Source organism: Tamandua tetradactyla, chromosome 17, assembly GCF_023851605.1.
Source record: "Tamandua tetradactyla isolate mTamTet1 chromosome 17, mTamTet1.pri, whole genome shotgun sequence".
Taxonomy (NCBI): domain Eukaryota; kingdom Metazoa; phylum Chordata; class Mammalia; order Pilosa; family Myrmecophagidae; genus Tamandua; species Tamandua tetradactyla.
The window spans coordinates 82,278,277-82,289,313 of NC_135343.1; positions in this window are offsets into that span (position 1 = coordinate 82,278,277).

Consider the following 11,037-nt stretch of genomic DNA (forward strand, 5'->3'; position numbering starts at 1 on the left):
CTCTCCTCTAGGATGGGCGCTCCCTCTACTGGAGGAAAGGGACCCTGCTTTCTTTTTTTTTTTTCTTTTTTACTGCTTCCCCCACCCCCAGTCTGGGACAGTGACTGGTATATAGTAGATGGTCACTAAATACGTGCTGGTTAATCGTTTAAATGAATGGCTGCATGATTATCCAGAGAGAATGCGATCTGTTGGTTATTTGCTTAAATTAGGTATTAGGAAATCATTTCTAAGCTACAGATTGCGATCTTACGGTGTCGTAGACATTCCTCTAAGGAAGGCATGTGTAAATGGGTGGATGTTTATAACATCAAAAAGACAGTCAGTGATATATATGTGGTAAGCTGCAACTTCTGTTCCGGGTGACGGGGCATGAAAAGAGCGGACAGCTTTAACATGCTGACTACGTCATCACTTTTGCCTACCACACTGTGGGACTAGCAGGAAGCATCCCTCAATCTGGGTCCAGGGACGTAGTCATTGCTCAGATACAGCAAGATATTCCCTGTAGTTCCTTGATATATATACCATCTGGTGGAGGAATCCTGCAACTGCAAGTTACCCATCAAGAAAAATATACAGGTACGTACATTCATTGCCCTACGACAAGGGTCAGCAAACTGTGGCATGTACACCAAATCCAGTCCAACAGCCTCTTCTGTATAGTCTGAAAGCTAAGAATGATTTTTAAATGTTTTAAAGAGTTGCAAAACAAAAAGAACATGTGGTAGAGACCATACGTAGCCCCCAAAGTCTAAAATATTTACTATCACCCCCGGTACCGGAAAAGCTTGCCGACCCCCACTATACAAAATCAGATTGGCAGACGTAACTTTGGAAGAGGAAAAACGGTATTGAAAGTGAGTAGTTGGAGCATAGGTGGTGTTGAGACCCCTGATTTGGCTTTCTGAATCAGCCCATATTACGAGCGCAGTGTGTTTCCTAATCCAGGACGGGGTGAATAAACCTTTGCAGAGGCTGGAGGAAATGATACTGGCAAGCCTTTCCCTGTAGACTTTGACTCGAGTTTCAGAAAAAGAAAATCCAGATAAAACTGTTTTGTTTTTTTTCTTAAAAAGAACAACAAATATAAGACAGAACATGAATGAGAAGGAAAAAAGGCAGCCCAGTGGCACCGGGGCCAAGTGCCTCTCTGTGGCAGATGCTCCAAGAGACGTTCATCAATAATCATCTCCCCTCTTTTAATAACAGAACTTCTGAATTTGAGCTCAGCAGAAAGCTGCCCGAGGAAAGGCTGTATTTCCCAGATTTTCCTGCAGGAGTTAGTCCGTGGGGCAAGGTTTCAGTGAGTGCGACATGATCACAAATGATACATGCCATACCCATAGGACTAACTTCTGAGTTGCACCCTAAATTTCAAAGGGTTTGTGATCCTTTTGTTCCTCCTTTTTCCCATTGGCTGGGAGATGGAAGATGCAGGTTGAGTTTGCAGAGAAAAGCAGCCCTGGACTACTTGGCATGGTATTTTTCTAAGAGCAAAATTAGCTACTATTTTGTTCAAGTGTTGCATTTGGGGTTCTCTACTACAGCAGCATAGATTGAAAGATGCAGGACAGTGATGTTGCTTATGGCACTGGGAGTATATATATCAATGCAAAGAGTATATTTTAACATAAGATAGAATGATTTTAAATTTTTAACATAAGCTGAGGAAATCTCATAGATATCACCAAAATATTACAGACTAATCCTCAGGTATTAGCTCACAAAATATATAAAGACATTTGCTTATGTTTTCCTTGGAAAATGTTATGGTTTTGAAAATTAAACTTAAAACTGTGACCAACCTTAAATTTATTTTTGAGGCAGAAGAGACAGAATTAAAGTGTTTTTGTTGTTGTTGGTGGTGTTTTAGTTCCAAAGAGTTACCTTGTTACCTAAACATTATTTCTTCAGTAATCCAGCTTCTCCCCACAGGGTTGAAAAGCTATCCTTCCTATTCATTTATGTTTGCATTCCTTCTTTTATTCAGCAGATATCTACTGAATGCTTACCTTGCCAGGTACCGCACTGGGTGCTGATGGGCAGGTCTGAGCAAAACCAAGTCCCAGCCATGACGCTGCTTGCAGTCTGGTGGGGAAACAGATAATCACCAGGCAAACAAATAATTACAACTTTCAAAGTGCTATGAAGGAAACAAATGCAGTGCAGTGAAAGAATATGGGGGTGTGGATGCATTACAGGGCAGCTTCCTCTTATATAGACTGCTTGAAGAATCCCACTGCATTTAAACCGGAATTCCAAAGATGAGGTTGAGCCAACAATGTGAAGAGTCAGAGACGAGGGTGCAAGAGGGAAGGGGCCAGAGCATGCAAGGGCTCCCAGGGGAGAAGGATTTGGCTCTGTGGAAGAACAGAAAACTGGCCCAAATGTACAGTGAGGTGAGGTTAGCGAGAGGAGTGGGGTCCCACCTTCAGGGAAAGAATGTGCATTTAATTCCAAGTGCCCAGAAAACCATTGAAAGCTTTTAAACCAGAGCTTCACAGAATTCCATTATATATATATATATATATATATATATATATATATATATATATATATTTTGTTGTTGTTGTTTTTTGTTTTTAGTTTTTTAACATGAGCAGGCACCGGGAATCAAACCCTGGTCCTCTGACATCGCAGGCAAGCATTCCTGCCTGCTGAGCCACCGTGGCCCACCCTCCATTATATTTTTAGTGCACAAATGTGGACGGTTTGAGTAAAAAGGCTAAAGCAGGGCTGATAGGAGGAGGAGGACTATAATAAAGGGTATTGGGAAATTTTTGCAGTAGATTCCACATGCTTCGGAGTCTATTTCAGATCTCTATTCTATTCCATTGGTCTGTCCTTTTATTCCCACACCAGCAGCACATTTAAAAATTTTTCCTTAGCTTCATAATACATTTTAGTTTGTAGTAGAGCAAGCATTCTCATTTTCCAATTCAGAATTTCTTAAATATTTCTGCATGTTTATTCTTCCATTTGAACTTTGGGATCACACTGATAAACTCCACAAATAATTCTGATGGGATTTGTACTGGGGTTGCATGAATTTTAAATGTTAAATTAGGGAGACGTAATATCTTTCAAACATATGACATGTCTCTACATTTATTTCTGTCTTCTTTTCTGGCCCTCATTTATTTATAATGATTTTATGCATGTTAGTCTTGTACATTTCTTTTGAAGTGTATTTCTTGGTATTTTTTGTTATTGTTACTGTTGTAATTAGGATTTATTTTTGTTATATTTCCTAATATTTCTAGTGGAGAGGGGAAAAATAATGGGCCAAGTTGAGCTGATCATAAAATTAGGATTTTCCCCTAATCCTTCAGTCACACATTTAGATTGTGGTTTTTGAAATGAAACGTGCAGAGTTTATAACCTTTGTTATCTGGTGCTACCATGACAGCTTCCCCTTGAAGAAAAAGAGATTTTCTGTCTCCTGACCATCTGGGGAAGGTTGCAGGGTAAAAGGACATGTGGGGAGAAAAAATCATTTTAATACTTCAAAATATTATCCATTTATACTGTATATAGATTATACATCTTAGTATGAAAGCAGAATGTTAAATGGGATTTTTGGTTGCCTTATATTCTGAGAACCTCAAAGACAGAGACCGAGGTTCACACACTCAATAAAAGTACAGAACATATTCCCAGGACTTGCCACAAAATAACAACACTAGCAACACACACACACACACCCCAAAATGCAAAATGTAATTCTCTGAGGAACAGGAGTACAAATCGTTTTACTTTTTCTCAGTACTATTCTGTATTTTCCAAACATTTGCCAATGAACTAGGTTTACTTTTATGATCAGAGAAAAATAGTAGCAAACCTTAGAGAATTTCAAATGAATCAGAGAAAAGAGGGGAAGACCCCATGCTTAGATATTCTCAGAGTATGTGGCTTCAAAGCAACATAACTGAAAACGGAAATCAGAGTCCCAATGATTCCAAAAGGACTGACAGACAGAAGTGAGAGAGAAAAAACAGAGGAGACGAAAGCAAAGGTGGAGAAAGAGGAAAACGTAAAGACCCTAGCGTGGCTTCACAGGGACCTCCCTGACGACTGAGGTGACAGAATCTGGGTCCTTTGTGGTTCCCATGCTCCAGGGGTTGGACTTTTTCCCCAGGTGGAAAACACGACAGACAAGAAGGAGGCAATGCGCATCTCAGGCTCAAATGCCCAGCATGCAGAAGCAACCTGTCAATGTCCCATCAAAGCCACTCCATGTAAATATCGCAAGATCACTGAACATCAGAGGAGAGCAACAAGTTGTATGGAAACATCGAATAGAAGAGTTTTCTATCAATTCCAGAAAAATCCTACATTAGATTATTAAAAATTGCCAAAATCCTTGAAAAGTACTAGCATTTCAGCTTTTAAATCCCTTGGGAAAAAAACAACTCTGGTTCTCTTTCTGCTGATTAAATTGGGTCTAGTTGAGATAAGCATGTAGTATTTTTCAAGAAACAGTTCCATTTTGTTCAGGTGAGGATAGTAACAAAAAATGATAGAGAGGCTGGAATCACAAGCCCATTCTAATCTCCCAAAATATTAATGCAGGGACCAATATTTCTTCCATGGCTGTTATTTGCCAGGCACTGTGCTGGGGATATGACAATGCCCAAGGTACCAAACTCTCCTCCAGGTCATATTGCAGAGGGGAGACAGATGGTAAGTGGAAGTGCTATTGCAGCTGTGATGGAAGCCAGAAAGAACCTAAAGAGGACATATAACCATCCATGGAGCAAGACCTTTAAGAATTATATTTGAAGAGGTTGCCCTGGCAGGACAAGGATTGTCCTCCCCTGAGCGTAGGTGAGCAGAAGCTTTCTTCCTGGGGTGCTATGTAGCCCACCGAGTGCAGGCTTGAATTAAGTGTGCTATGAAGCCCCGCTGATTCTGAACACCACGATTCTGTAAGATCAGTAAGTACTGGGAGAGTCAGAAGAAACTTTAGGAAGGAAATGAGACTTGCCTTGGAACCTAAATAAGGAAAAGAATTCAATAAGCAGAAGGCAGGACACAGCAAATGTGACCCAGTTCCTTCATGCTGAATGTTTCTGTACCAGGTAAAGACACAGCACAGCAGGTTGGTTAGAGAGTAAAGGAAGTGGATATCAGAAAAATGCATGAGATAAGCGTTCCACGACTAGAACAACTTAGCCACAAACCTTTACAATTCACATGCTTGAAAGAATATTGCTTGTGAAACATTAGTGACACCATTTACAATGCTGGGTGATGTTATCCGAACCATCACAGTATAAGAACAATAAGAGTAAACAGATAGTATCAAGAGTTTTGTTCCCATCTTCTGTTAGGAGATGTTGGTGTGATGGTAAAAATTATGACTATAGAGCCAGAAGATTTAGGTTTGATCTCATTTCAACCGTATGAACTGGGGGATGTTTTCTTTCGGCATGGGTGGGCGCCGGGAATCGAACCGGGGTCTCCGTCATGGCAGGCGAGAAGTCTGCCTGCTGAGCCCCCGCGGCCCACCCTGTTCTGGGGGCCGTTGTCTATGCTTTCTGAGCCCGTAAAATAGGAAGAACAAAACTACCTACGTCATTAGGCTGGGATAAGGGCTATAGAAGATGGTGTATATGAAGGTCTTAGAACAGTGCTAGATAAATATTATTATTGCCTCCAGTAGAAGTAACAATTCCTAAAGCTTTAGCAATTGGTTACGTTCTTCTTTCATCAGCTGTGAGCAACTTAATGTTCTTTAATGACGGACGGGGCATTTTTTAAAGCTTTCCCATCACCTGAATCTAGGGACTGTAGGGGACTTTTGTTACACTCACCGTTGCCCGTGATCTTTTGAATAGCTTTCCTATACTTAGGAAAATCCTCTCACTATCACACATCCCTCCCCAAGGTAAAAGTCAGAACTAAATTTCCCATCCACATTTGAGACATGGAAGCAGGTCAGGGGGCTTCACCGATCTGATGCACTCATGCAAAACGTCCACTCAGAAGGGAACAATTTGAAGCATTGACTTCCTCAGCTTGTGGCGAATCAGAGAGGAGAGGTGTTTGACTCTTGGAGCAAGGAGTGGCATAGTTTCTGAGCTCCAGGACCAAGTGTCACTGGTTTGATCTGCACAGAGCCAGGCTTTGCTGTTGGGAGTGGAGCAGCTCTAGCAGAGGGGTTTCTGCTGGAGAATTAGACTTTTCCAGCAATTCTATGAGCTTCTCCAAATTATCTAATAATTTCATTTCATGCTGAAAGTAACCAGAGTGGAGTCTGTTATTTCTTCCTGTGAAACTTGATCATTGCTTCGACTCGTTGAAGTATCTTCGATCAGTTGGCACCCTGACCTTGCCTTCTTACCCATCCATCACCAAGGACTATTCTGTGTCACAGAAGATGCTAATGAAGAGTTGTTGTTTGTGATATTTATATCCTGGCATAGGTTCTATATGTCTGCATCATCTCACAGCATGGTAGTTTTCATTTGTTATTTCCTCTAAACGGAAATGTATCAGGTTTTTCTCCAATCACTGAGTGGATGGCTTTACCAACAGGCAAAAGATGGATAGAGTAAAATGCCACCAGGGTGCCTGGCTCCCCTCTCTGAAGACATAGAAATGAAAACATGCTTTACATAACACATTCATTTGTCCTTTTAATCTCAAAATTGCCCTCTTACCTAAGAGCCATTTCATCCACTAAAAGGAAACAAAAATATTTGTCAGAAAAATACATTCCTAACCACACTTTTACATTTATTAATGATAACAAAAGAATAAATTTAAAAGAACACAGACGCAGGAAATCAGTCATTTGGTTTACACAAACAACCAGTTTGTGCCAAATAACCGGTTTGCATTTGTCACCAAATTACCTGAACTCACTGGTTATTTTGTCTTATTTTAGCTTCATCTCGAGCTAATATTGGTGCCCAAAGTATTACACTTGAAAGGACTACAATTTTATGAGGCTTTAGGATCTTTGGAATCCTTAAAAATAATCTAATGACTGAAATAATTCTTCTCATATTCACAAATAAAACCCCTAGAAGGGCATTTCTAATCCACCACACACTTTCTATTGTAAAATTTCTTGATGCCTGTTTACACCTCCAAAGACATCAGGCTCAATTGATACTATTCAACAGAAATAATCCCACTTTTGAAGTGTTTAACTTTGTGATGAGGATTTCTCTTCATTTATGTAAAAATACATATTTTATAGTTCATGTATGAGGAACCAAAGCATCGCCTTTTGGTGATGATTTGTGTCATGGAATTCGTTTTCCCTTCTGCCCCTGGACAGAACAAGTTGCAAAACTCCATAGTGCCCCGTGTGGAACTATAGGGCCATTGATCTCTAATCTGGGCTTGGCTAGTTTTGTTTTCATTTCTTATGTGTTCTATCTATAAAAGAAAATTTCTCTTGTTCAGAAACTACAAATAAGTTTCTTTAAGAGTTGACAAAAGTAAAGAGGCAATCATATCCTTCTTCATATTAATATACGTATTATAGACGACTATATTTCTTGAAAGCAAAATACTCTTCCTATTTCCTAAATTGCATACTTGAATGATTATTTCAAAGAGTAAAGAGGAAATAAAAGCAACTTGTCTAAAGTAATGTCTTAATTTTCCATATATGATGCCCTGTGGGTAAGAACATTTAAATCATAAAAAAAATGTATTAGTACATAATAGAAAATCCTCCCCTCTAAAGGATGAGGGACAAAAATGGGCATAAAATATAATGGCACTCTATTTCCAAGCTTCCTCTCATAATTAAATTAATTAAATTTTAGGAGAGATGTATATATAATAATCACACATTTTTTCTTCATATTATGGAATATGTATTCCCAAGGTCTAAAAGGAGGCAAAGCCTCCTTAACTATCTCCTCTATTTTCCCCTTTGCCTACCCAACTCAGGAATCCCTCCAATTTCTCTTGACAATGTCCTTCAGTCTGTGCTTGGAGACCCCGTTGACAAAAAAAGATGTGCTTGGAGACCCCATCTCCTCTGAATGTCTAGCTCATCGTTGCAGGATTTTTTTTTTCACATGGGCAAGCCCCAGGAATCGAACCCGGGTCTCTGGCGTGGCAGGCGAGAACTCTGCCACTGAGCCACTGTTGTACTGCTGTATCATAGGATTTTAATTAACATTTTCTTCAGCATATTGAGCTGTTAGAACTTCTTCCTTGTTTACCTCCCCCCCCATCCCAATATTTGGGGACAGGCTTTTTCGCTTTCCTGGGCCTTTTCCTTTTCAGATGAATCATCTCCTGGTCCTTAGCTCTTTCTCACATTCATGGCTTCCCTGCTTCTCACTCCCCTCCTCGCAATCTAGAGGAAAACTGTTGTAAGGACACCCCATCCAAACGTAAGCTAAGACTTGAAAAGAAAATCATGGGCAGTGCGGCGGTGGCTCAGTGGCAGATTCTCACCTGCCATGTTGGAGACCTGGGTTTGATTCCTGGTGCCTGCCCCATGCAAGAAAAAAAAAAAAAAAAAAAAAAAGAAGGAAAAACAAAAAAAGAACAGCCAGCCAAAATGAGGTTTTAAAACAATGAGCAAATCTTTGGAAAATTGAGTTTCCCTTAAAATATGCTGTAACATCATTGAAGAAATACAAGTCACCAGATAGGTAGAGCAGAAAGTACTGAAAGTAGAGACCTCATCATGACAACAATTTTAATGCATTTTTTACATGTCATGAATGAAATGGTACTATTTTAACGGAATAAATAAGGGCAATTAAAGCTGGACGTACTTCACGTAAAGAAGTCTGACATTTCTCTTTAGAAAAAAAGAGACCATAGGTGGAGATAGTAAAAACTGCAGTGGGGTGGTGCAGTGGTGGCTCAGTGGCAGAATTCTCGTCTGCCGTGCTGGAGACTGGGGTTTGGATCAGGGGCCCACCCATGCAAAACAAACAAACAAACAAACAAAAAACACCGGTTGGCATTGCAAAGCCAAGCTGCAGTGGAATTAATCAAATAAATGACAGTTGTTTAAAGAAGCTGATTTTTAAAACATGGGGTAGAATAGGGGGTGTAAGGGTAGCTCAGTGGTAGAATTCTCTCCTGCCATGAGGGAGACCCGGGTTCCAGTCCCGGCCTATACAACCCCCCGCCTGCTGTCTCCCACCAAAAAAGAAAAAAAAAAAAATCAACAAATGGTGCTGCAATAACCAGATAGTCACATGGAAAAAAAATGAAACGTGACCCCCGCCACATAGCATACAAAAAAATAAATGGTGTAGATACAACTATAACAGGGATACGAGATAAATCACAAAATGTTAACAATGGAGAAAACATATGCAGGGAAATTAAGAAGAAAAAAGCACAACTGTTTCCTGGTCTGAAGGATAATTTTGGCATGTGAATTGAGAGAGCCTACTCAGTTTCCCTCAGGAACAACCCTCACTGACAAATACTCCTCTCGGTGTTACACTTTAAATAAGGCAGGGTATCCATGCTGCCAGAAAGAAATAAAAAGGAGCATTTAAAGATGAAAGCACTAAGAATAAATTTGGATCATCTCTTTGGACTTTTGGAAAAACGAGGCTTCTTGTAGAAAAATCTATGACACAGAAGAAGTTGACCTTGAATTGTGGATTCTGTGCTGACCTTGAGGGAATTTATCTGCTGGTGCCCTGTGTGCGCTAGGCATCGCAAGCTACGTTCCCCCAGGGAAGACCTTTCCTTTTCTCCTGATAGGTCCTTGGGGCCAGTCTCTGGCTAGCAGGCCTTATTTATTTATGCTAGTTTCCTACCTTGGGGTCTTCTTGACCTCAGGTAGTATAATTCAAACCACAAACCTACATGGGTTACAGGTTCATAATTAATAATTCTTGAGGTTGACTTTTATCCACGCGAGACCAAACCAAGACATGTGCAGTCACAAGTCACCTCAGCTGTGGCGTGGAGTTTCTCCTAATCCACCTTCTTCCTGAGGCTGTAGACATTTGAGGTGTCCGGCTGTAAACCGGGGAATCAGTTATCTTTAGCAGACTCTAGGCCTTGTCTCCGTTCTCTGCATGTTAAAATCTAAATCTTAGATTATTGGAATGAACAGCCTCCTTCCCCGCCTCTCTGCAGGCCAGCTGTAGCACCAGCTCAACTGCTCACCACTCTGGCTTTTACTTCCTCCTTTTATCTGGCCCTTGGAGACTTCCCAGATTTTCTTGGTATGTCAGCTTTGCATATAAAAGTAGGTTGATTATATTGTGCCTGCTAATACTGATTTCATAGTGGCAGGATTTTCAGTCTATCTAGCTTGCTGTATTTCTGGTACCCTAAACTTAAAATTCTAAACCTAACTAGAGGGTGAATTAAGTGTGAGAAAAAAATAAAAACATTTTCTGTCAAAACAGGAACATAAAGTTAATCTCTTACACACACCCTAACATAAAACCACTTGAGTAAGTATTCAAAGTAAATGCAAAACAAATCCAAATAAAGAGAGACGTCAGAGGTAAAAAGGGACATTTACCCATGCGTTCAATTCAAAGAAATTCCAGAAAGACAACTAAATAGAAAGCACTTGGTCCAAATTAGAACCAGAAGTTAGAGGCCTACGAGGAGAAAGCATTAAAGAAAAAAAAGCATTTTCCTCAGCATGGTGTATGACTAAGGAAGCAGAAGGTCTTAGCAATGAAGTGGGAGAGATACATGGTTCTTCCGTTAAAAATTTTTAATTGATAGGTAATTAAAATTTCTTGGGGGAAAACATCCAAAATGTAGTAAACCAAATGTAGCCTGATTCTAGACAATTAACAGAAAGTAGGGAAAGGATCTATTTGACCTTGATGCTACAATGCTGTTACATTCTTTCAATGCAGATCCAATTTTACTTCTTGGATCTGCAAAAAATAAACTTTACTGCATCATGATATTGCAAATTCAGATTATTGGTTTGGAATTCTTCAAATCAAACTATAAACAAAACAGAAAATGTAATTATATTTCCCACGAAGAATATAAAACATTATAAACCTTGGCTTTACAAATGTAACAGTGGAGTCGACAGAAATTTTGGGGTGG